This window comes from Pristiophorus japonicus, unplaced genomic scaffold (genome assembly GCF_044704955.1).
Source record: "Pristiophorus japonicus isolate sPriJap1 unplaced genomic scaffold, sPriJap1.hap1 HAP1_SCAFFOLD_91, whole genome shotgun sequence".
NCBI lineage: Eukaryota > Metazoa > Chordata > Chondrichthyes > Pristiophoridae > Pristiophorus > Pristiophorus japonicus.
Window position 1 is genome coordinate 2591528 of NW_027254835.1, and position 22723 is coordinate 2614250.

General features: G+C 46.0%; 2 non-coding genes across 2 annotated transcripts; both read left to right on the forward strand.

The window, feature by feature from the left end:
• The first annotated feature begins 10838 nt into the window (after window positions 1-10838).
• trnaw-cca (transfer RNA tryptophan (anticodon CCA)) lies at window positions 10839-10909 on the forward strand. Its single transcript has one exon. It is a non-coding gene; the product is annotated as a tRNA-Trp (tRNA).
• A 6413-nt stretch (window positions 10910-17322) lies between these two features.
• On the forward strand, window positions 17323-17395 carry trnaa-ugc (transfer RNA alanine (anticodon UGC)). Its single transcript has one exon. It is a non-coding gene; the product is annotated as a tRNA-Ala (tRNA).
• The last annotated feature ends 5328 nt before the right edge of the window (window positions 17396-22723 follow it).

A 22723-nucleotide genomic window follows, 5' to 3' on the forward strand; every position in this document is an offset into this window, starting at 1 on the left:
GCCAGAGCACACAATGCAAAAGCCAGTGGCACAAGACTAAGGGGAGAGTGATGTTGTGTATATATAACATAAGTATACTCCCTGTACACTCAATGTACAGTTACATAAGACTACTGGATGTACCTTCACACTGTATACACTATGCCTGTACCACCAGAGAGTGCAACTGGTGGAGACCTAGGGGTCACCTGACAGGTAACCAGGTATAAAACGGAGCTCACCATACTGTACCCTCACTCAGGAACTACAATAAATGTACTAAGGTCACCACAGTTCAAGTACAATACCTTGCCTCATGGAGTCATGACTTGAGTGCTTACAGACACAATAGAAAGAGATTGAACATTAAATGGTAGGACATTGAGAATTGTAGACGAACAAAGCGACCTGGGAGTGCATGTCCACAGATCCCTTAAGGTAGCAGGCAAGGTGGATTAGCTGGTTAAGAAGACATACAGAATGCTGGCCTTTATTAGCCGAGGCCTAGAATAAGAGAGCAGGTGGATTATGCTTGAATATAAAACACTGGTTAGGCCACAGCTGGAGTACTGCGTGCAGTTCTCGTCACCACTTTACAGGAAGAAGACTGTGATTGCACTGGAGACTTACAGAGGAGATTTCGAGGATGTTATCGGGAGTGGAGAATCTTAGCTATGAGGGCAGATTGGATAGGCTGGGTTTGTTTTTCTTGGAACAAAGTGGGCTGATGGGAGGCATCATTGAGGTGTATAAAATTATGAGGGGCCTTGATATAGTGGATAGAATGGGCCCATTTCCCTTAGCAGAGGGGTCAACAACCATGGGGCATAAATTTTAAGTCATTGGTAGAAGGTGTAGGGGGGATTTGAGGGGAAATTTCTTCACACAGAGGGTTGTGGGGGTCTTGAACTCACTGCCTGAAAGGGTGGGAGAGACAGAAACGCTCACCACATTTAAAAAGTGCTTGGATGTGCACCTGAAGTGCCGTAACCTGCAGGGTTATGGACCGAGAGCTGGAAAGTGGGATTAGGCTGGAGAGCCTGTTATTGGCCGGCACGGTCACGATGGGCCGAAATGGCCTCCTTCCATGCTGTAAACTTCTGATTATATAATTCTATGAAAAATAATCACCAAACGTGGGCTCGCACCTCTGAACCTGAGATTTCGAATCTCATGATCTACTGACTGAGTTAGCTGGGCTTCTGCAAAATGCACCTTTTTGTCGTTGATTGCAGCCAGGCGCCTGTTGGCTCCGCCCCAGATGTTTAAACTTGCTGTCGAAGAACTGCCAGGATCTTCTTGAATGGTGGACCAGGCTCGAGGGGCCGAATGGCCTACTCCGACTCCTAATCCTTACATGTTTATGATCTTACGACATTTCACAGGAGAACAAACTCGCACCTGAGCATGCCTGAGGAGAAAGCTCCAGAAAATAATCCCGCCTGGTGAGCTTTCGCTTGTGAGGCGAACGTGTTCACCGCTACACTGCGGAAACATCTCCACTTTCAGCACCAGGTCATACGGAAGTGTTAAGCGAGCAGGTGGACTGCAAAATCCCACTTTTTAGGCGTTGGTCGTGGTGTCAAACAATGAGTTTCACTTCATGATTAAAAACAGGAAGTGTCAGAAGTGTGATGTGAACCCACACCTCCAGATGATACTGCGACCTGAACACAGAACCTTGGACCGCTCGGCCATCCTGACTATTTAGGGCTACATGTGGCCAACTGCAGGTTTATTTTGACCTTGTGTGTCCTGTCACATGAAATAAATGAGGGCAGCAGGAGTATCTCTGCCTGACACCGGGGAAACAGTGAGACAGACCTTGGAGCAAGGGTCTGCTTATTGCCAAACAGCAAAGAAAATATTAATTCCCGAATTACCCTGAAGAACAGTGAACTCGACGTGATCTGGGGTCAGACGCGCTGCCGTTGCACCACGAGGTCGATACAGCACATCGGAAATGTTTGACTATATGAAGGTTTCCAAATAAAAGGGGCTTTAAAATCCCCGCCCATTCCCACCGGGTGTCAGAAGCAGCGCTCACCTGCCAGTCACCGTATGTTTTTTTGTTCAACTTTTGTGTTGCTTTCACGGGATTGCATCATTAATTAACCCGTCACCTTCTTTTGCACAATGAAAGAAATGCTAACTGAGGCAGAGTCGATACTTCAACCATTTTTTTCTGTGCTTTGCATAGAAACATAGAAACATAAGAACATAGAAAACAGTTGCAGGAGTAGGCCATTCGGCCCTTCGAGCCTGCACCACCATTCAATATGATCATGACTGATCATTCACCTCAGTACCCCTTTCCTGCTTTCTCTCCATACCTTTGATACCTTTAGCCGTAATGGCCACATTTAACTCCCTTTTGAATATATCTAACGAATTGGCCTCAGCAACTTTCTGTGGTAGAAAATTCCACAGGTTCAGAATTCTCTGAGTGAAGAAGTTTCTCCTCATCTCGGTCCTAAATGGCTTACCCCTTGTCCTTAGACTGTGACCCCTGGTTCTGGACTTCCCCAACATCGGGAACATACTTCCTGCCTCTAACCTGTCCACTCCCATCAGACCTGTATATGTTCTATGCGATCCCTTCTCATTCTTCTAAACTCCAGTGAAGAAAAGTCTAGTTGATCCAGTCTTTCTTTACATGTCAGTCCTACCCTCCCGGGAATCAGTCTTGTGAACCTTCGCTGCACTCCCTCAATAGCAAGAATGTCCTTCCTCAGATTAGGAAACCAAAACTGTACACAATATTCCAGGTGAGGCCTCACCAAGGCCTGCGTCCACGTACATACAGAGGCTGAACTCCAGGACATAGTCGACGTATTTACTGAGGCGTATGAAAGCATGAGCTTTACGCTAAACATCCGTAAGACAAAGGTCCTCCAACAGCCTGTCCTCACCGCACAGCACTGCCCCCCAGTCATCAAGATCCACGGCGCGGCCCTGGACACCATGGACCACTTCCCATATCTCGGGAGCTTCCTATCAACAAGAGCAGGCATCGGCGACGAGATTCAACACGGCCTCCATGCACCAGTGCAGCCTTCGGCCACCTGAGGAACAGAGTGTTTGAAGACCAGGCCCTCAATACTGTCACCAGGCTCATGGTCTACAGGGCGGTAGTAATACCTGCCCTCCTGTAAGGCTCAGAGACATGGACCATGTACAGTCGACACCTCAAGTTGCTGAAGAAATATCACCAATGATGTCTCCGCAAGATCCTACAAATCCCCTGGGAGGACAGATGCACCAACATCAACAGCCTTATTCAGGCTAACATCCCCAGCTTTGAAGCACTGACCACACTCGATCAGCTCCGCTGGGCAGGCCACATAGTCCGCATGCCAGACACGAGACTCCCAAAGCAAGTGCTCTACTCGGAGCTCCGTCATGGCAAACGAACCAAAGGTGGGCAGCAGAAATTGTACAGAGCCCTGGTGAGACCACACCTGGAGTACTGCACACAGTTTTGGTCTCCTTATCTGAGGAAGGATACACTTGCCTGGGAGGCGGTACAACAGAGGTTCACAAGATTGATTCCTGGGATGAGAGGACTGTCTTAAGTTGAGAGATTGTGTAGAATGGGACTATACTCTCCGGTAGTTTAGAAGAATGAGAGGTGATGTCATTGAAACACACAATATTCTGAAGGGGATTGACAGGGTTGATGGTGAGAGGTTTTATCCTCCGGTCTGGGTTATCTAGAATCAGGGGGCACAGTCTCAGATTAAGAGGTCGGCCATTTAAGACAGAGATGAGGAGGAATTTCTTCACTCAGAGGGTTATGAATCTGTGGAATTCTCTTCCCCACAGGCCTGTGGATGCTGAGTCTCTGAATATATTCAAGGCTGCGTTCGATAGATTTTTGGAGTCTCAGGGAATCAAGGGATCGGGAGATCGAGCGGAAAAGTGGAGTTGAGATCGACGATCAGTCATGATCACATTGAATGGTGGAGCAGGATTGAGGGGCCGTATGGCCTACTACTGCTCCGATTTCTTATGTTGTTATCTGTACTGGCTCTGTGAAATAAATTTCCATTAGTGCCATTCCCCAGCACCCGGCAAATATTTCATTTCAACTATATTTCCCTTTGGAAAGTTACTATTAAATCTGCTTCCAAAACCCTGTCAGGCAGAAAAATATTCACATTAATTTTATACAGCCCCATTTTAGACATTACTTTCCCTGCTTTACATGTCATGCGTGGGCAAATGCATGGCAGATGAAGTATGATGTGGATAAATGTGAGGTTATCCACTTTGGTGGTAAAAACAGAGAGACAGACTATTATCTGAATGGTGACAGATTAGGAAATGGGGAGGTGCAATGAGACCTGGGTATCATGGTACATCAGTCATTGAAGGTTGGCATGCAGGTACAGCAGGCGGTTAAGAAAGCAAATGACATGTTGGCCTTCATAGCGAGGGGATTTAATACAGGGGCAGGGAGGTGTTACTACAGATGTACAGGGCCTTGGTGAGGCCGAACCTGGAGTACTGTGTACAGTTTTGGTCTCCTAACTTGAGGAAGGACATTCTTGCTTTTGAGGGAGTACAGTGAAGGTTCACCAGACTGATTCCCGGGATGGCGGGACTGCCATATCAAGAAAGACTATATCAACTGGCCTTGTATTCACTGGTGTTCAGAAGAATGAGATGGGATCTCAGAAATGTTTAAAATTCTGACGGGGTTCGACAGGTTAGATGCAGGAAGAATGTTTCCAATGTTGAGGAAGTCCAGAACCAGGGGTCACAGTCTAAGGATAAGGGGTAAGCCATTCCGGACCGAGATGAGGAGAAACTTCTTCACCCAGACAGTGGTGAACCTGTGAAATTCTCTACCACAGAAAGTTGTTGAGGCCAATTCACTAAATATATTCAAAAACGAGTTAGATGTAGTCCATACTACTAGGGGGATCAAGGGGTATGGCGAGGAAGCAGAAATGGGGTACTGATGTTGCATGTTCAGTCATAGAAACATAGAAACATAGAAAATAGGTGCAGGAGCAGGCCATTCAGCCCTTCTAGCCTGCACCGCCATTCAATGAGTTCATGGCTGAACATGAAACTTCAGTACCCCCTTCCTGCTTTCTCGCCATAACCCTTGATCCCCCGAGTAGTAAGGACTTCATCTAACTCCCTTTTGAATATATTTAGTGAATTGGCCTCAACTACTTTCTGTGGTAGAGAATTCCACAGGTTCACCACTCTCTGGGTGAAGAAGTTTCTCCTCATCTCGGTCCTAAATGGCTTACCCCTTATCCTCAGACTGTGACCCCTGGTTCTGGACTTCCCCAACATTGGGAACATTCTTTCTGCATCTAACCTGTCTAAACCCGTCAGAATTTTAAACGTTTCTATGAGGTCCCCTCTCATTCTTCTGAACTCCAGTGAATACAAGCCCAATTGATCCAATCTTTCTTGATAGGTCAGTCCCGCCATCCCGGGAATCAGTCTGGTGAACCTTCGCTGCACTCCCTCAATAGCAAGAATGTCCTTCCTCAAGTTAGGAGACCAAAACTGTACACAATACTCCAGGTGTGGCCTCACCAAGGCCCTGTACAACTGTAGCAACACCTCCCTGCCCCTGTATTCAAATCCCCTCGCTATGAAGGCCAACATGCCATTTGCTTTCTTAACCGCCTGCTGTCATGAACTCATTGAATGGCGGTGCAGGCTCGAAGGGCCGAATGGCCGACTCCTGCACCTTTTTTCTATGTTTCTATTTTTCTGTGAATTATTATCTTGTTTCATTTTACACACTGCATTTTAGTACATTGCTTTAAAATGTTTGGTGCCTGCGGCACCAGCCATTGTTAGATTTAGTCACACACCATCCTGACTTGGAAATATATCGGTCATTCCTTCATCGTCAATGGGTTAAAAGTCTAGAACTCGCTCGCTAACAGCTCTGTGGGAGCAACTTCACCACACGGACTGCAGCGGTTTCATGGGATAAACATAATTAATGGTTCGATAATCTTATTTTACACAACGAAAGAAATGCGAACTGAGAGAAAGTCAATCCGTCAATAATTTGTGCTGTGCTCTGCATGTTTGTAATGTCGCCAAGTTTGCTGATGATACAAAGATAGGTGGGAAAGCAAGTTGTGAGGAGGACGCAAACAATCTGCAAAGCGATATCGATAGGCTCAGTGGGTGGGCAGAAATTTGTCAGATGGAGTATAATGTGGGAAATATGAGGTTATCCACTGTGGTAGCAATAATAAAAAAGCAAATCATTTTTTAAATGGGGAGAGATTACGAAATGCTGCGGTGCAGAGGGACCTGGGGGTCCTTGTACATGAAACACAAAAGGTTAGTATGCAGGTACAGCAAGTAATTAGGAAGGCAAATGGAATGTTATTCTTAATTACAAGGGGGATGGAGTATAAAAGCAGGGAAATCCTGCTACAACTGTACTATTGTGAGACCACCAAGTGTAGAAACTCGAAAGGAATATAAGAAGTGCAGGGGTGCAATTAAAAAATATATCAGGAAGGCAAAGAGAGAGCATGAAAAAATGTTGACAAGTAAAATCAGGAAAAACACAAACACAAAGACATTAAGTGTAAGAGGGTAACTGGAGAAAGAGTGGAGCCTATTAGAGACCACAAATGAAATCTGTGTGTGAAGGCACAAGACGTGGCTATGATTCTTAATCGATACTTTGCCTCTTTTTCACAAAAGAGAGGGGCTGTTGATGTAGCACTTCAAAGACCGGACCTTGTCCGGGTGAAATGTGCCCGCACTGTCTCAGTTCCTTTTCGACCGAGAGCACCTCTGGTTCTTCTAAAGAGTCGAGTCGAGTAGGTCTCAATTCAACATCAGCTCTTTATTTCTCCAGCATATGCACGATGTTTTAGAAATATATTAAGAGCAATGGATAACTAAAGAAAGGGTGGGTCTATTAGATACCATGAGGGTAATCGGTGTGTGGAGGCGGAAGATGTGGAGATGGTTCTGAATGAATACTTTGCGTCTGTTTTCACAAAAGAGAGGGGCGATGCAGATACTACTATCGAGGAGAAGAAGTGTGAAATATTAGATGAAATAAACATAGTGAGAGATGAGGTATTAAGAGGTTTAGCAGCTGTGAAAGTGGATATCCCCAGGCCCGGATGAAATGCATCCCAGGCTGTTAAGTGAAGCAAAAGAGGAAATAGCAGAGGCTTTGTCCATCATTTTCCAATCCTCTCTGGCTTCAGGTGTGGTGCCAGAGGACTGGAGGGCTGCTAACATTGTACCTTTGTTTAAGAAGGAAGAAAGGGAGAGACCGAGTAATTACAGGCCAGTCAGCCTAACCTCGGTGGTGGGTAAATTATTGGAAAAAACCTAAAGGACAGGATAAATCTTCACTTAGAAAGACACGAATTAATCAACGACAGTCAGTACGGATTTGTTAAGGGAAGGTCGTGTCTGACTAACTTGATTGAATTTTTTGGGGAGGTAACCAGGAGGGTCGATGAAGGCAAAGCATATGATGTAGTGTGTATGGATTGTAGCAAAGCTTTTGATAAGGTCCCACATGGCAGACTTGTCACAAAAGTAAAAGCCCATGGAATCCAGGGCAAAGTGGCAAGTTGGATCCAAAACTGGCTCGGAGGTATGAAGCAAAGGGTAATGGTTGGTGGGTGTTTTTGAGACTGGAAAGATGTTTCCAGTGGGGTTCCACAGGGCTCAGTACTAGGGCCCTTGCTTTTTGTGATTTACATCAATGATCTACACTTGAATATAGGGGTTATGATTAAGAAGTTTGCAGTTGATACTAAAATCTGCGGTGTGGTTGATAATGAAGAAGAAAGCTGCGGAATGCAGGAGGAAATCAATCAACTGGTCAGGTGGGCAGAACAGTGGCAAATGGAGTTTAATCTGGAGAAGTGTGAGGACATGCATTTTGGGAGGGCTAACAAGGAAAGGGAATACACATTAAATGGTAGGACACTGAGAAGTGTAGATGAACAAAGGGACATAAGAACATAAGAACATAAGAAATAGGAGCAGGAGTTGGCCATACGGCCCCTCGAGCCTGCTCCGCCATTTAATACGATCATGGCTGCTCCGATCATGGACTGGGTCCACTTACCTGCCCGCTCCACATAACCCCTTATTCCCTTATCGTTTAAGAAATTGTCTATATCTGTCTTAAATTTATTCAACGACCCAGCTTCCACAGCTCTCTGGGGCAGCGAATTCCACAGATTTACAACCCTCTGAGAGAAGAAATTTCTCCTCATCTCAGTTTTCAATGGGCGGCCCCTTATTCTAAGATCATGCCTCCTAGTTCTAGTCTCCCCGATCAGTGGAAACATCCTCTCTGCATCCATCTTGTCAAGCACCCTCATAATCTTATACGTTTCGATAATGTCACCTCTCATTCTTCTGAATTCCAATGAGTAGAGGCCCAACCTACTCAACCTTTCCTCATAAGTCAGCCCCCTCATCTCCGGAATCAACCAAGTGAACCTTCTCTGAACTGCCTCCAAAGCAAGTATATCCTTTCGTAAATATGGAAACCAAAACTGCACGCAGTATTGCAGGTGTGGCCTCACCAATACCCTGTATAACTGCAGCAAGACTTCCCTGCTTTTATACTCCATCCCCTTTGCAATAAAGGCCAAGATTCCATTGGCTTTCCTGATCATAAATTTAATTTAAGACAGAGATAAACAGTTTCTTAACTGATAAGGGAATAAGCGGTTATGGGGAGCGGGCAGAGAAGTGGACCTGAGCCCATGTTCGGATCAGCCATGATCATATTAAATGGAGGAGCAGGCTCGAGGGGCCGTATAGCCTACTCCTGCTCCTATTTCTTATGTTATGTTCTTATCACTTGCTGTACCTGCATACTAACCTTTTGTGTTTCATGCAAAATTACCCCAGGTCCCACTGTACTGCAGCACTTTTCAATCTTTCTCCACTTAAATAATAACTTGCTCTTTGATTTTTTCTGCCAATGTTCATAACCTCACACTTTCCAACATTGTACTCCATCTGCCAAATTTTTGCTCACTCACTTAGCCTGTTTATGTCCTTTTGATGATTTTTTGTATCCTCTTCACACATTGCTTTTCCTCCCATCTTTGTATCATCAGCATACTTGGCAATGTTACACTCGATCCCTTTTCCCAAGTCATTCATATAGATTGTAAATAGTTGGGGCCCCAGCATCGATCCCTGCGGCATCCAACTAATTACTGATTGTCAAACCGAGAATAAACCATTTATCCCGACTCTCTGTATTCTGTTAGTTAGCCAATCCTCCATCCATGCTAATTTATTACCGCCAACCCCGTGAACTTTTATCTTGTGCAGTAACCTTTTATGTGGCACCTTGTAAAAATGCCTTCTCGAAGTCAAAATACATCACATCCACGGGTTCCCCTTTATCCACCCTGTTCATTACATCCTCAAAGAATTAATAATTGCTGTAATCACCATGAATACCAATACTTTCTGTGATAGACCGAGCTTACAGACTATCTGGCTTCTCCTGCCCTTTGCCGGGCACGTGTTCCGGGTTTAATTTTACAAACTGTGTGAGTTCGCTGATCGCGGGGAGACGATAGGAGCCTCTGTGGCCCCACTGTGAGGATGTGGAAGTGAATACGGTGGCTGGGTGATCCATGACATTTCTGTAAAGGGCAGCGGAGGAGAAGGATTGTAACTTTCAGTGTGGGACAGAATTTGTTTCAGGTGAGCCAACACATTCCCGATCAGCACAGAGGGAGCTCACTGGTCAGCGCCCCTTTGTTGCGGTTGCTGTGCCAGAGGTTTCTGCAGTACAGTGGTTATCACGTTTTCTTTACATGAGACAGGGCCCTGGTTCAATCCTGGCCACGAACTTTATGTTTAAACTTGCTATAGAGGAACAATCAAAGGCGAGTTTATTCTCCTGGCAAATGCTGCCTGATCTGCTGAGATTTCCAGCATTTGCTGTTTTTATTTGCTATTTATTCTCCTGGCAAAAGGGCTCCATTATTCCTTCATTGCTCTTTATTCCACTTCAATAAATAGATAACTTTGCGTGAGAGAAAACGGATCCACCGGGGATCTTTCGTGTGTGAGGCCAACGTGATATCCGCTACACTGCAGCCCATCAAAGGGCGAGAAACCACTGAATATAAAGGATGAGCTCACAAATATCAGGGGCTGTGCAGTCTGGTCAACGTCAAACCCTCCTTTCTTATTCAGCAGTGGCATGAACGGGAGTCAGACGCCACAAAGTTTAATTAAAGACACAAATACAAGTAACAATTCCAAATCTTTTCACTGTAAAATTCTTTCACTTTAATTGAAATCCTACTGACTTGGGATTTTATCCTCACTGCTGATTCTATTTTCTGTGCACGGTAGGAATAACCGGTGCTGTTAAATTGGACAAAAGTTGCCCCAGATTCCTGGTGTTATCGGCAATGAAGGTTTTGAACCAGAATCCTAAAATACAGTGTGTAAAATGGGTTAATATGCAGAAGAACATAAGAACATAAGAAATAGATGCAGGAGTCGGCCATACGCCCCTCGAACCTGCTCCGCCATTTAATACGATCACGGCCGATCCGATCATGGACTCGGGTCCACTTCCCTGCCCGCTCCCCAATGCACAGGACAAATGATTGAAGTATCCGACTGTCCCTCAGTTAGCATTTCTTTCATTGTGCAAAAGAAGGTGAGGAGTTAATTAATGATGCTTTCCCGTGAAAGCAGCACAAATGTTTCAGAAAAAAACATACAGTGACGGGCAGGTGAGTGTTGCTTCTGACACTTAGTGGGAATGGGCAGGGATTTTAAAGCCACTTGTATTGTGAAACCTTCATATCGATGAACATCCCATGCTTTTGGACTAGAGCTCGTGGCGCAATGGTAGCGTGTCTGACTCCAGCTCAGAAGGTTGCGTGTTCAAATCACGTCAGGGCTACTGTATTTTTGGAAATTGTTCTTCCAGAATTAATATTTTCTTTGCTGTTTGGCAATAACCAGACCCTTGCTCCAAGGTCTGTCTCACTGTTTCCCCGGTGTCAGGCAGAGATACGCCTGCTGTCCTCATTTATTTCATGTGACAGGACACAACAGTTCAAAATCACCCTGCAGGTGGCCACACCCAGCACTGAATAGTCAGGATGGCCGAGCGGTCTCAGGTGCTGTGTTCCGTTCGCAGTCTCCTCTGGAGATGTGGATTTGAATCTGACATTTCTTACGTTTTATAATTAAGTGAAACTCATTTTTTGACACCACAACTCACTCCAAAAAACTGGGATTCAGCAGTTCACCTGCTCGCTTCACATTTCCGTCTGACCTGGTGCTGAAAGTGGAGATGTTTCCGCAGTGTCGCGGTTCACATGTTTGCCTCACAAGTGAAAGCTCACTGGGCGGGAATGTTTTCTGTAGCTTTCTCCTCATGCATGCTCAGGGAAGAGTTTGTTCTCCTGTGAAAGGTCATGAGATCATAAGCATGGAAGGATTAGGGGCCGGAGTAGGCCATTCGGCCCCTCAAGCCTGGTCCACTATTCAAGAAGATCCTGGCAGTTCTTCGACAGCAAGTGTAAACATCTGGTTATATTCCTAACATCATTTGAACCGCAGTGTTTCCGTAGCGTCGTTGTTATCACGTTCGCTTCACACGCGAAAGGATCCCGGGCGGAACGTGATTTTTGAGACTATTTTTGCTGTGAAATAAATTGGACAAAAGTCGCCCCAGATTCCTTGTCACATGAGCAATAAACATTTTAAACCAGTCTCCTAAATACAGAGTGTTATGTCTTGAATAAAGAATCTGACCAGATACTGCAAACTCAAAGTAAGGTGTGACCGTCGTCCTTTATTACAAGTCTCCAGTGTGCCTATCCAACCTATGAGGACTCCTGGTGCACAGGTGCTCCCAAGGGATTGTGGGATCCCTTGGAACACCAGTGGATGAGCCCTCTGATGGTTAAACAAGGCATTTACAGGTTTATATATGTAACAACACTCCCCCCGCACCGCTCCCCCCAGCCTCCCCAAAGTCAGTAGTGTAACTATTTACAATTTGAGTCAATCTGTGGCCTTCCTTTCCCTGGTTGAACTTCTCGGTGCAAATGCTGGTTTTGGTGAGTCATTTTTTGGGCCCTCGCTGGTCTGCTGGGCGTGGTGAGTCCTGCTGGGCTGCTGCGGGTGATGGGTTCTGCTTCGTGGGCAACCGCTGGGTTGAGTGCCACTTGTGTGTGTGTTGGAGGAGCGAAAAAGGTAGAGTCAATTGTGGGTTGTTCTGGATAGTCCGTGAATCTGAGTTTGGTTTGGTCCAAGTGTTTCCTGCAGGTGAGTCCATATGAAAGTTTGACCTGGAACACCCTACTCCCCTCTTTGGCCACGACAGTGCTGGGAAGCAACTTTGGACCTTGTCCATAGTTCAACATAAATACAGGATAATTAATCTCGATTTCGCGTGGCACATTTGCTTGATCATGATATGTATTCTCTTGAAGCCACCTGCTCTCCACCTGTTTGAGTAGATCAGGGTGGTCTAACGAGAGCCTTGTCTTAAGTGCCCTTTTCATGAGCAGTTCCACGGAGGGAACGCCAGTGAGCGAGTGGGGTCTTGTGCGGAAACTAAGCAGGACTCGGGATAGGTGACACTGCAGTGAGCCCACAGTTACCCTCTTCAAGCTCTGCTTGATTGCTGCACTGTTCTCTCTGTCTGACCATTGGATGTTGGTTTAAACGGGGCAGATGTGACATGTTTGATCCCATTGCGTGTCATGAACTCTTTGAACTCAGCACTGGTGAAGCACAGCCCATTGTCACTGACAAGAACGTTAGGTAGGCCGTGCATGGCAAACATGATCCGCAAGCTTTCAGTGGTGGCAGCGGACATCATCTCACATTCAATCCACTAGGAGTACGCATCTACAACCACAAGGAACATTTTACCCAAGAACGGGCCAGCATAGTCGACATGTGCCCTAGACCACGGTTTGGAGGGCCAAGACCAAAAACTTAGCAGCGCCTCCCTGGGTACATTGCTTAACTGCGAGCATGTATTACATCTGTGAACGCAGGACTCTAAGTCCGCATCGATACCGGGCCACCACATGTGTGATCTGGCTATCGCTTTCGTCATTACAATGCCTGGGTGGGTACTGTGGAGATCACTAATGAAAGTGTCCCTGCCCTTTTTTGGCACCACTACTTGATACAGTCTGCCTGTATGGACATTTTATCTCTGCACCGCTGGTACGGCTTTATTTCTTCCTGCATCTCTAACGGAACACTAGACCAACTCCCCTGGAGCACACCGTTTTTTACTAAGGACAATGAGGGATCCTGGCTCATCTAGGTTCTAATCTGTCGGGCGGTAACAGGTGATTGCTCACTCTCGAATGCTTCCATTACCATAACTAAATCTGGGGTCTGTGCCATCTCCACCCCTGTGGTGGGCAATGGCAGCCTACTGAGAGCATCGGCACAGTTTTCTGTGCCTGGTCTGTGGCGGATGGCGTAGTTGTATGCAGACAATGTGGGCGCCCATCTCTGGATGCGGACCGATGCATCTGTATTTATCCCCTTACTTTCAGAAAAGAGGGATAAAAGTGGCTTATGGTCAGTTTCCAATTCAAATTTGAGCCCAAACAGATATTGGTGCATTTTTTTTACTCCATAAACACATGCTAACACTTCTTTTTTGATCATGCTGTAGGCCCTCTCAGCCTTAGACAGACTCCTGGATGTATAAGTAACCAGTTGCAATATCCCAGATTCATGAGCTTGATGCAATACACACTCAACATCGTATGACGACGCATCACATGCTAGCACCAAACGCTTACATGCATCATACAGCACAAGCAATTTGGTTGAGTATAACAGTTTTCGAGCTTTTACAACGGCATTTTCTTGGCTTTTACCCCATACCTATTCGTTTTCATTATGCAGTAAAGCGTGCAGTGGTTCGAACAGTGATCTGAGACCCGGTAAGAAGATACGAAAGTAGTTCAGGAGTCCTGGAAATGACCGCAGCTCCGTCAGGTTCTGTGGCCTAGGTGCGTTGTCGATTGCCTCCATCTACGAATCGGTGGGCCTGATGCCGTCCGCCGCAATTCTTCTCCACAGGAACTCCACTTCAGGCGCCAGGACAACGCACTTCGAGCATTTTAACCTTTGCCCCACGCGATTAAGCCGACTAAGAACCTCCTCTAGGTTCTGCAGATGCTCATCTGTGTCCCGACCTGTAACCATGATGTTGTCCTGGAAGACCACGGTGCGTGGGACCGAATTCAGTAAGCTTTCCATGTTTCTCTGGAATATTGCCGCGCCTGATCGAATCCCAAATGGGCATCTGTTGTGAATGAAGAGATCTTTGTGCGTGTTGATGCAGGTGAGGCCCTTCAATGATTCCTCCAGCTCCTGCGTCATGTAGGCTGAGGTCAAGTCCAGCTTCGTGATCGTCTTTCCTCCGCCAGCGTCGCAAAAAGGTTGTCTGCCTTTGGTAGTGGGTATTGATCCTGAAGGGAGAAACATTTGATAATTACTTTGTAATCACCACAGAATATGACGGTGCCCTCTCCCTTGAGGACTGGAACAATCGGACTGGTCCGCTCGTTGAATTCGATCGGCAAAATGATGCCCTCTCGTTGCAGCCTGTCCAGCTCGATCTCCATCCTCTCTCTCATCGTGTACGGTACTGCTCTCGCTTTGTCATGGATAGGTCGCACCCCGGGGAATTAGGTGGATCTGCACTTTTGCTGCTTGTAACTTCATGATGCCTGGTTCGAACAAAGGGGAATTTGTTTAAGACCTGGGCAGACGAAATGTTGTCGACGGGCGAGAGCACACGGATATCGTTCCAGTTCCAGCGTATATTCCCCAGCCAGCTCCTGCCGAGCAGCGTGGGGCCATCACCCGGTACCACCCAGAGTGGTAACTTGTGTATCGCTCCATCGTAGGAGACCTTTACAGTATAACTGCCGATTACGGAATCAGTTCATTTGTGTAAGTTCTCAGTTTAGTGCGAATGGGAGTCAAGACTGGCCTTGAGGCCTTGCTGCACCACAATTTATCAAGTATTTCTGCTCATAATGGACTGGCTCGCGCCCATGTCTCGCTCCATTGACACCGGGAGTCCATTTAATTCAACCTTCAACATTATCGGGGGCACTTTGTGGTAAATGTATGCACCCCATATACCTCTACCTCCTCAGTCTGATGCTCTGGTTCGTTGTGATCTGCCGTGGATCTGCCCTCCTCTGCAACATAGTGGTTTGCAGGATTAGTAGGGTTTGCAGCTTGCCTGCACATTCGTTGCAGGTGTCCCATTGTTCCACAGCCCTTGCAAACGTATCCCTTGAAGCGGCATGAATGGAAACGATGATCACCCCCGCAGCGCCAACAAGATGTTAATGGCGTAGCATTCATCACCCTTGATGATGGACTATGAGACATCTGCAAACGTACAGCTGCAGGCATGTGAGGCCTGCCCTGTACGTAACGATTTGAAAACAACATTACTTTGTTCACAGTACTTGTGCAGCACTCGTGTGCTGAGAGATTTGATTGGTATTGTCACTGGTGGCGATAAACGCTTGGGCTATCGCTATAGCTTTACTCAAGGTTGGGGTGTCGACTGTCAAAATTATTTACGAAGTATTACTTCATGACCAATGCCAAGTACAAAGAAGTCCCTGAGCATGTGCTCCAAATGTCCTTCAAATTCCAAATGCCTGCAATGTGTCTTTGCTCGACGACATAGCTCGCCACTTCCTGGCCTTCAGACCTTTTGTACATGTAGAACCGGAACCTCGCCATCAGAACGCTTTCCTTCAGGTTAAGATGCTCACGGACCAGTGTGCACAAATCAACATACGATTTCTCTGTGCATTTCGCTGGAGCAAGCAGCTTTTGTATGAGGCCATAAGATGGTGCCCCGCAAACAGTGAGGTGAATCGCCCTTCCTTTGGCAGCATTCGCTTCTCCTTCCAGCTCGCTGGCCACGAAGTATTGGTCAAGTCGCTCCACTAAGGTTTCCCAATCATCTCCCTCCGAAAATTTCTCCAGGATGCCCATTGGTCTCTGCATCGTTGCGGTGGGGTTCGTCATCTGTATCTCATCGCCAGTTATATTGCATGACTAAAGAGCTCAAAGTAATTTGTGACCTTTGTCTTTTATTGCAGGTCTCCAGAGTGCTTCTCCAGCCTGTGAGGCCTCCTTAAGTACAAGTGCTCCCAAGGGATTGTGGGATCTCTTGGGACTCCAGGGGATGAGCCCTCTGGTGGTTAAACAAGGTATTTACAGGTTTACATACATAACACTTGTTTGCATAAGTTCTATGCAAATTGAAAGGTCTCATTCGGTATTGAAACGTGGAATCTCTCGCAAATTGCCATTAACAACCCTGAAGTGAGAATCATATCCCTGGACCAACGAAACAACTGCTTGACAAGAATGGCGATAAAGTGTAACAATTATAAAAGCATGTTATTGTGTGTATCTATTCTTTGTAGCCGGAGCACATGAGACCGAATCAGTGACTTTGCTTTTTCGACCTGTCTTCTGAAGCGCCGCACGATCCCACTCCAACAGTCAATGAGCTGTTCGGACGTTAGTGTATCCAGACTGTGGGTGGCCACCCCGAGCGCAGCAGAGGGGTTTCTGCATTAGTTCTGGGTGGGGACAGTATTTTCCCTTCTCTCTACCTCTTGCCTATATCGTTGTGCTTTGATTTCTCTATTTATTCCTCGTCTTAGTTTCTAGTGTTTAAAAGGGAACAAACGATGAAATGGGTTTCACTGTAGAAAATAATTTCTCTCACTTAAATATAGACGCACTACCGTTGCGCCATGAGGTCTAGGCAGCTCGCCGTTGATATTCACGGACATATATAAATATATATAAATATATCTACATGTATCATAGCTGTTCCCTGGTGGTCGAGGGGTTAAGATCCGGCGCACCAACCTGGTAACAATACTCAATCAATTCGTCAAATAAAAATAATTGAGGTCTGTGAGACGATTAGTAATTGCTGTAATCACCATGAATAACCCCATTACTTTCTGTTACGGACCGAACTTACAGATTCTCTTGTTTCTCCTGCCCGTTGCTGGACACGTGTTCCGGGTTTAATTTTGAGTTCGCTGATCGCGGGGAGACGGTAGGAGCCTCTGTGGCCCCACTGTGAGGATGTGGAAGTGAACACGGTGGCTGGGTGATCCGTGACATTTCTGTAAAGGGCAGCGGAGGAGAAGGATTGACAGCTTTCAGTGTGGGACAGAAGTTGTTTGAGGTGAGCCAACACATTCCCGATCAGCACAGAGGGAGCTCACTGGTCAGCTCCCCTCTGTTGTGGCTGCTGTGCCAGAGGTTTCTGTAGTGCAGTGGTTATCACGTTCGCTTTGCACGCGAAAGGTCCCTGTTTCAATCCCGGGCGGAGACATTATGTTTAAAGTTGCTATAGTAGAACAATCCGAGGTGAGTTTAGTCTCCTGGCAAATGCTGCCTGACCAGCTGAGATTTCCAGCAATTGCTGTTTTTATTTGCTATTTATTCTCCCGGCAAAAGGGCTCCCTTATTCCTTAATTGCTCTTTATTCCACTTCAATAAATAGATAACTTTCAGTGAGAGAAAACGGATCCACCGGGGATCTTTCGCGTGTGAGGCCAACGTGATATCCGCTACACTGCAGCCCATCAAAGGGTGAGAAACCACTGAATATAAAGGATGAGCTCACAAATATCAGGGGCAGTGCAGTCTGGTCAACGTCAAACTCTCCTTTCTTATTCAGCAGAGGCATGAACGGGAGTCAGACGCCACAAAGTCGCCATTAAAGACAAAAATTCAAATAACACTTCCAAATCTTTTCACTGCAAAATTCTTGCACTTTATTTGAAATCCTACGATGTTGAATCTGAAAATGAGCACCGTGGGATTTTATCTTCACTACTGATTCTATTTTCTGTGCATTGTCGGATTAACCGGTGCTGTTAAATTTGACAAAAGTTGCCCCAGATTCCCGGTGTCATCAGCAATGAAGATTTTGAAACAATCCCCGACAAAAATTGTGTAAAATGGGATCTGGTTTAACAGTTAACATGCAAAACACAGAAGAAATGATTGAAGTATCGACTGTCCCTCAGTCAGCATTTCTTTAATTGTGCAAAAGATTGCATTGGGTTAAGTAATGATGCTTTCCCGTGTAATAAAAACAAAAGTTCAACAAAAAAACGGACGGTGACTGGCAAGTGAGCGCTGCTTCTGACTCCGAGTGGGAATGGGCGGGGATTTTAAAGCCCTTATCTTGAGGAACGTTCATATTGATAAACATCTCATATTCGTTGTGTAGAGCAAGTGGTGCAACGGTAACACATCTCACTCGAGATGAGGACACTGCTATCGAAATCATGTCAGGGTTCCTGACCTTTGGGATAATTCCGGAATCAATATTTTCTTTACTGTGTCTTAATAACCAGACCCTTGCACCAAGGTCTGTCTCACTGTTTCCCCGGTGTCAGGCAGAGATACGCCTGCTGCCCTCATTTATTTCATGTGTTAGGACACAAAAGTTCAAAATCAACCTGCAGGAGGCCAGACACAGCAGCACCGAGTCAGGATGGCTGAGCGGTCAAAGGTGCTGTGCTTGGATTGTAATTGCATGAGGAGGAGTGGGTTCAAATCCAATGTCTGACACTTTCTGCTTTTAATCATGAAGCGAAACTCATTGTTTGACACCTCGACCAACTCTTCAAAAGTGGCATTCTGCAGTTCACCTGCTCGCTTAACATTTCCGTCTGACCTGGTGCTGAAAGTGGAGATGTTTCCGCAGTGCAGCGGTTAACACGTTCGCCTCACACGCGAAAGCTTACCGGGCGGGAATATTTTCTGGAGCTTTCTCCTCATGCATGCTCAGGGGCGAGTTTGTTCTCCTGTGAAAAGTCATGAGATGATAAACATGTAAGGATTCGGAGCCGTAGTCGGCCATTCGGCCCCTCGAGCCTGGTCCACCATTCAAGAAGATCCTGGCAGTTCCTCGACAGCAAGTTTAAACATCTGGGGCGGAGCCAACAGGCGCCTGGCTGCAATCAGTGACAAAAACCCGCATTTGGCAGAAGCCCCGCTCGATCAATTGTGAGAACATGAAACTCTTAATCTTAGGGTCGCGGGTTCGAGCCCCGCGTTGGGGCTTTTTGTAAAATGTTATCCTGCATTCACCGGAAAACATCATTAATTAACCGATGATCTTCATTTGCATAATTAAAGAAATGCTAACTGAATGAGTGTCAATAATTTAATAATTTTGGACAAACAAGTGAAAGACACCTGGTGCTGGTGGGCAATTTTGTTGCCTTTGTCATTGATGTTTGATCTACAAGTCTAGTTATCAAATCGTGTGCTCAACCATCAGTTACCTGTTACAAATCAGCGGAGGAGAAACTAGTTTGTTGCTGCATTTACCTGCACAATGTGTGCTGAGATTATCTGTGCAATATGCATTCAGCAGGATGAATAAAAGCAACGCTTTTTGAAATGCAGGCAATGCATGTTTTGCAATCAATAAAAAGTTGCATTTTCTTTTCATGCCAAGTATTTTGCATAAATGCATTGCAATGCCAATGCACTTTTTACCTGGCAAGACTGAAGTACAAGCTGTGATGAACAGTATGAAACAGAAACAGCTACTTGAGAACCCATAGCCTCGACAGTATCTGTGTGAATTGCTCTGCATCGATAATTAGCAGAGCGTAAAGTGGGGAAACTGACGGTATGGATGAGAAAAGGCCGAGCCAAAGTGTAATGTTGGAGATGATCTTGTTTTTGAGAAATGTTTCAAAGAATTTGGCATCGTTGGTTCCATGGTGTAATGGTGAGCACTCTGGACATGAATCCAGCGATCTGAGTTAAATCTCGGTGGAAACTGAATGTGTGCTGTCGCAGCTGCTAATAATTTGGGACAAACAAGTGAAAGACACCTGGTGCTGGTGGGCAGTTTTGTTGCCTTTGTCATTGATGCTTGATCTACAAGTCCAGTTGTCAAATCCTGTGCTCTGTGTTAGCACAGTCCCGCATTGCTGAACTCTTTGCTTCAGCATGCAGTCTGAAGTTTGGATTAAATAACAGGAAGATTGAAGTTTGGATGGTAAAGAGACTGTTAGACAATGTGGTGCCTTCCAGCCAGTGAGATGAGTAACTGGTCATTGTCTGAATGTTAAATATTTGGGTACCTTGTTACGGTGGGAATAATGGAAACTCAGGACAAAACGATTTGATGATGTCTGTATGTTCAGCATTTGAGTGTAACCTTGTTACTATTTAATGACATCTGCAGGTTAAACAAGCAATATTAAGTCTGTCTGTTAAAAGATTCAGAAAGCAGTTAGTCAGGATTGTCTAAATGGAACGAATAAGAGTTCAAAGGCTTTTTCAATGTAAAGATGAGACATTTATGGACTGTAGAGACATAGACAGCAGAGACACTGGACATTCGGAAGGTGTGTGTCTCAAGCAGCCACGGAAATCGAAGCAAGCTGCCTTTGTGAAGTGTTCTCAGTAACTTTCATACTTGGTTTGTTTAGTATGAATGTTTAAATAAAAGACCCGATCCTGCCTTTACTACAACGGAGTGTGTGCGGGCAATTCGACGGTAAAATCAACGAAGCAAAAAGAGCAAGACAGCCATTTGCAACATTTTGGTGACCCCGACGTGATTTTCAAAAGTTCGTTAGCTTATTCGAAGTCCCCGACATGAAGCAGAAAGTTGGCTGAGTTGTTGGAAGAAGTGTTTCCCACACATCAGTTCGATGGGTGAGCATTCTCTTAGTTGTCGTGATGAAAGGGACCTTCAGTTAGTAATGGGAGGCTCAGGGGATATTTCAGTTGAGCTCCAGCCATTTCTTAATGAGTGGATTGAGTCGAAAGGGGGAACCTATGGGATAAGACAGGAAACAATGACAGGAGGATGGAGAGAGACACGGCAGTCCTTAGTGAAGAGTGTCCAGTTAAAAAAGATTAAAGTGTTTGGGTTAAAAAGTGGTAAAAAGAGAAAAGCGTTAGTGATGCAGTGTCTCATGCTGGGGATTCAAACGTTAGGAGAACAGGCTGAGGCTCGAGATAGGGAAGTCTCAGAACTCAGAGAGCAGGTAACAGCAGTGAGTAAAGAAGTAGAGAATTGGTGATTTCAGGCACTCGGGGCAGCCAGGAATGTTCTGACACTGGATCAGCATCTTGCTGATGAACAGAAGCGTAATCAAGATCTAGAGAAAGGATATCTAAGCTGCAGCAGATGGTGGTCTTAGGTTGCCCACGGAGACAGCAATCGACAAAGCTGGGTGGTATTCGGAGGATTCCCTGGGTCTGAGAGTTGAAAAGGGGATTAAGGGACAGGGAGTATGCCCACGGTTCCCTTCCACAGCTCCTTTGTCTTCTCTGACTTCGGAGCCTCGAACCCATGTGGTTCACGTGGCAACGTTAGGATCGGAGGCGGAGCAGTTAGATGCCTCTTCGGTTACTCAGGCGCTTAACACCCCACAACATTAAACACGACCTTCCGGTATTGTGGAGAGTGGGGGAAGCACGCTCGAGCGGACAAGGCGAGAGCAGGATCATGATTCCTCTACTCCCTGTGGAGCTCGTGAAGGGAACACGACCTTAAGTGGTTTTGGGGATACCTGGTATGAGCAAGGAGGGGTCAAGTTACAGGACATGAGTGCTATCCTTCGTGAAGTGAGACCCGCACCTCTTCAGGATCTTAATAAGTTTGCCCAGTGGTGGTGTAATATTCTGGGATAGTGGCATTCTGGGACATATCAGAGAAACCGAGGGTTCACATGGTTCTGTGAGCTTTAGGGAATCACCAGGGAACGGGAGTAGGTTTTGAAACAACTTCCAGGTCTCATGCTTGGTAGAATAATAGCTGAAATCTTTGTTACTCACTCGGGCCACAGTTAATAAAGCGGCTTGCATTATTACCAGGGGAAGGACTCAGGGAGGCTGGGTCATGTATATTCCAGTTGTGTAAAAGTTTGGGAAGTAATTGGATTGATATCAGTCATTACGGGGATGGTACACATAGAGAGATCATTTTGACTCTCCTATCCCCGTCAGTAGTTCTGGAAGTAGATGGGGACGATCGTTTTGATAAATGGTTGGCAAGGGTAGAAAGCTTGTATCAGGGAGCTGCAGGAATTTCAGTAATGGAAGTGAGACAGGGGTTACAGCGATGGAAGGCAGAAGGGCCTGAGTGGATGAATCCCGCGAGGAGTCACATAAAAGGAGCAGGACCAGGTGGTGGCCGTCAGTTGATAGAGGACAGGGATAGACTGGCTAAAGAATTAGAAAAGTTAAAATAAAAGCTGAAGAATCGGGAAAGAGAAGCTGGAGTCACAGACAGGAATGATACCTCGGTTCAGTAGCTGAGGTCGGGGGTAGATACCGCAGGTGAGGGAGGATCCCTATAGGGATGCCGTGCCTCAACCACACATATCGTTCCTTTAGGACCCTTACTTCAGGATAGGGGTGGCCATACCCTTATCGAGGCTTGTGTGGAAGGGCAGCGTGAAATGGACACCGAGTCAGCCGGACAAATGAAGGTGCTCCTGGAGGTAGGGGATTCCCCTCTTCAGAGACAGTTCCCCAACACCCCAGATACACGAGGAGCAGTTACTGAACAGTCAGAGATGAAAGCAGTGGGAGAAGCTTGTTCAGAAACATTTAAATTTTCTGCAGGAATGGGCTATCTCAGAACTGATGAGATGTTCAGTGAAAAGCTCAA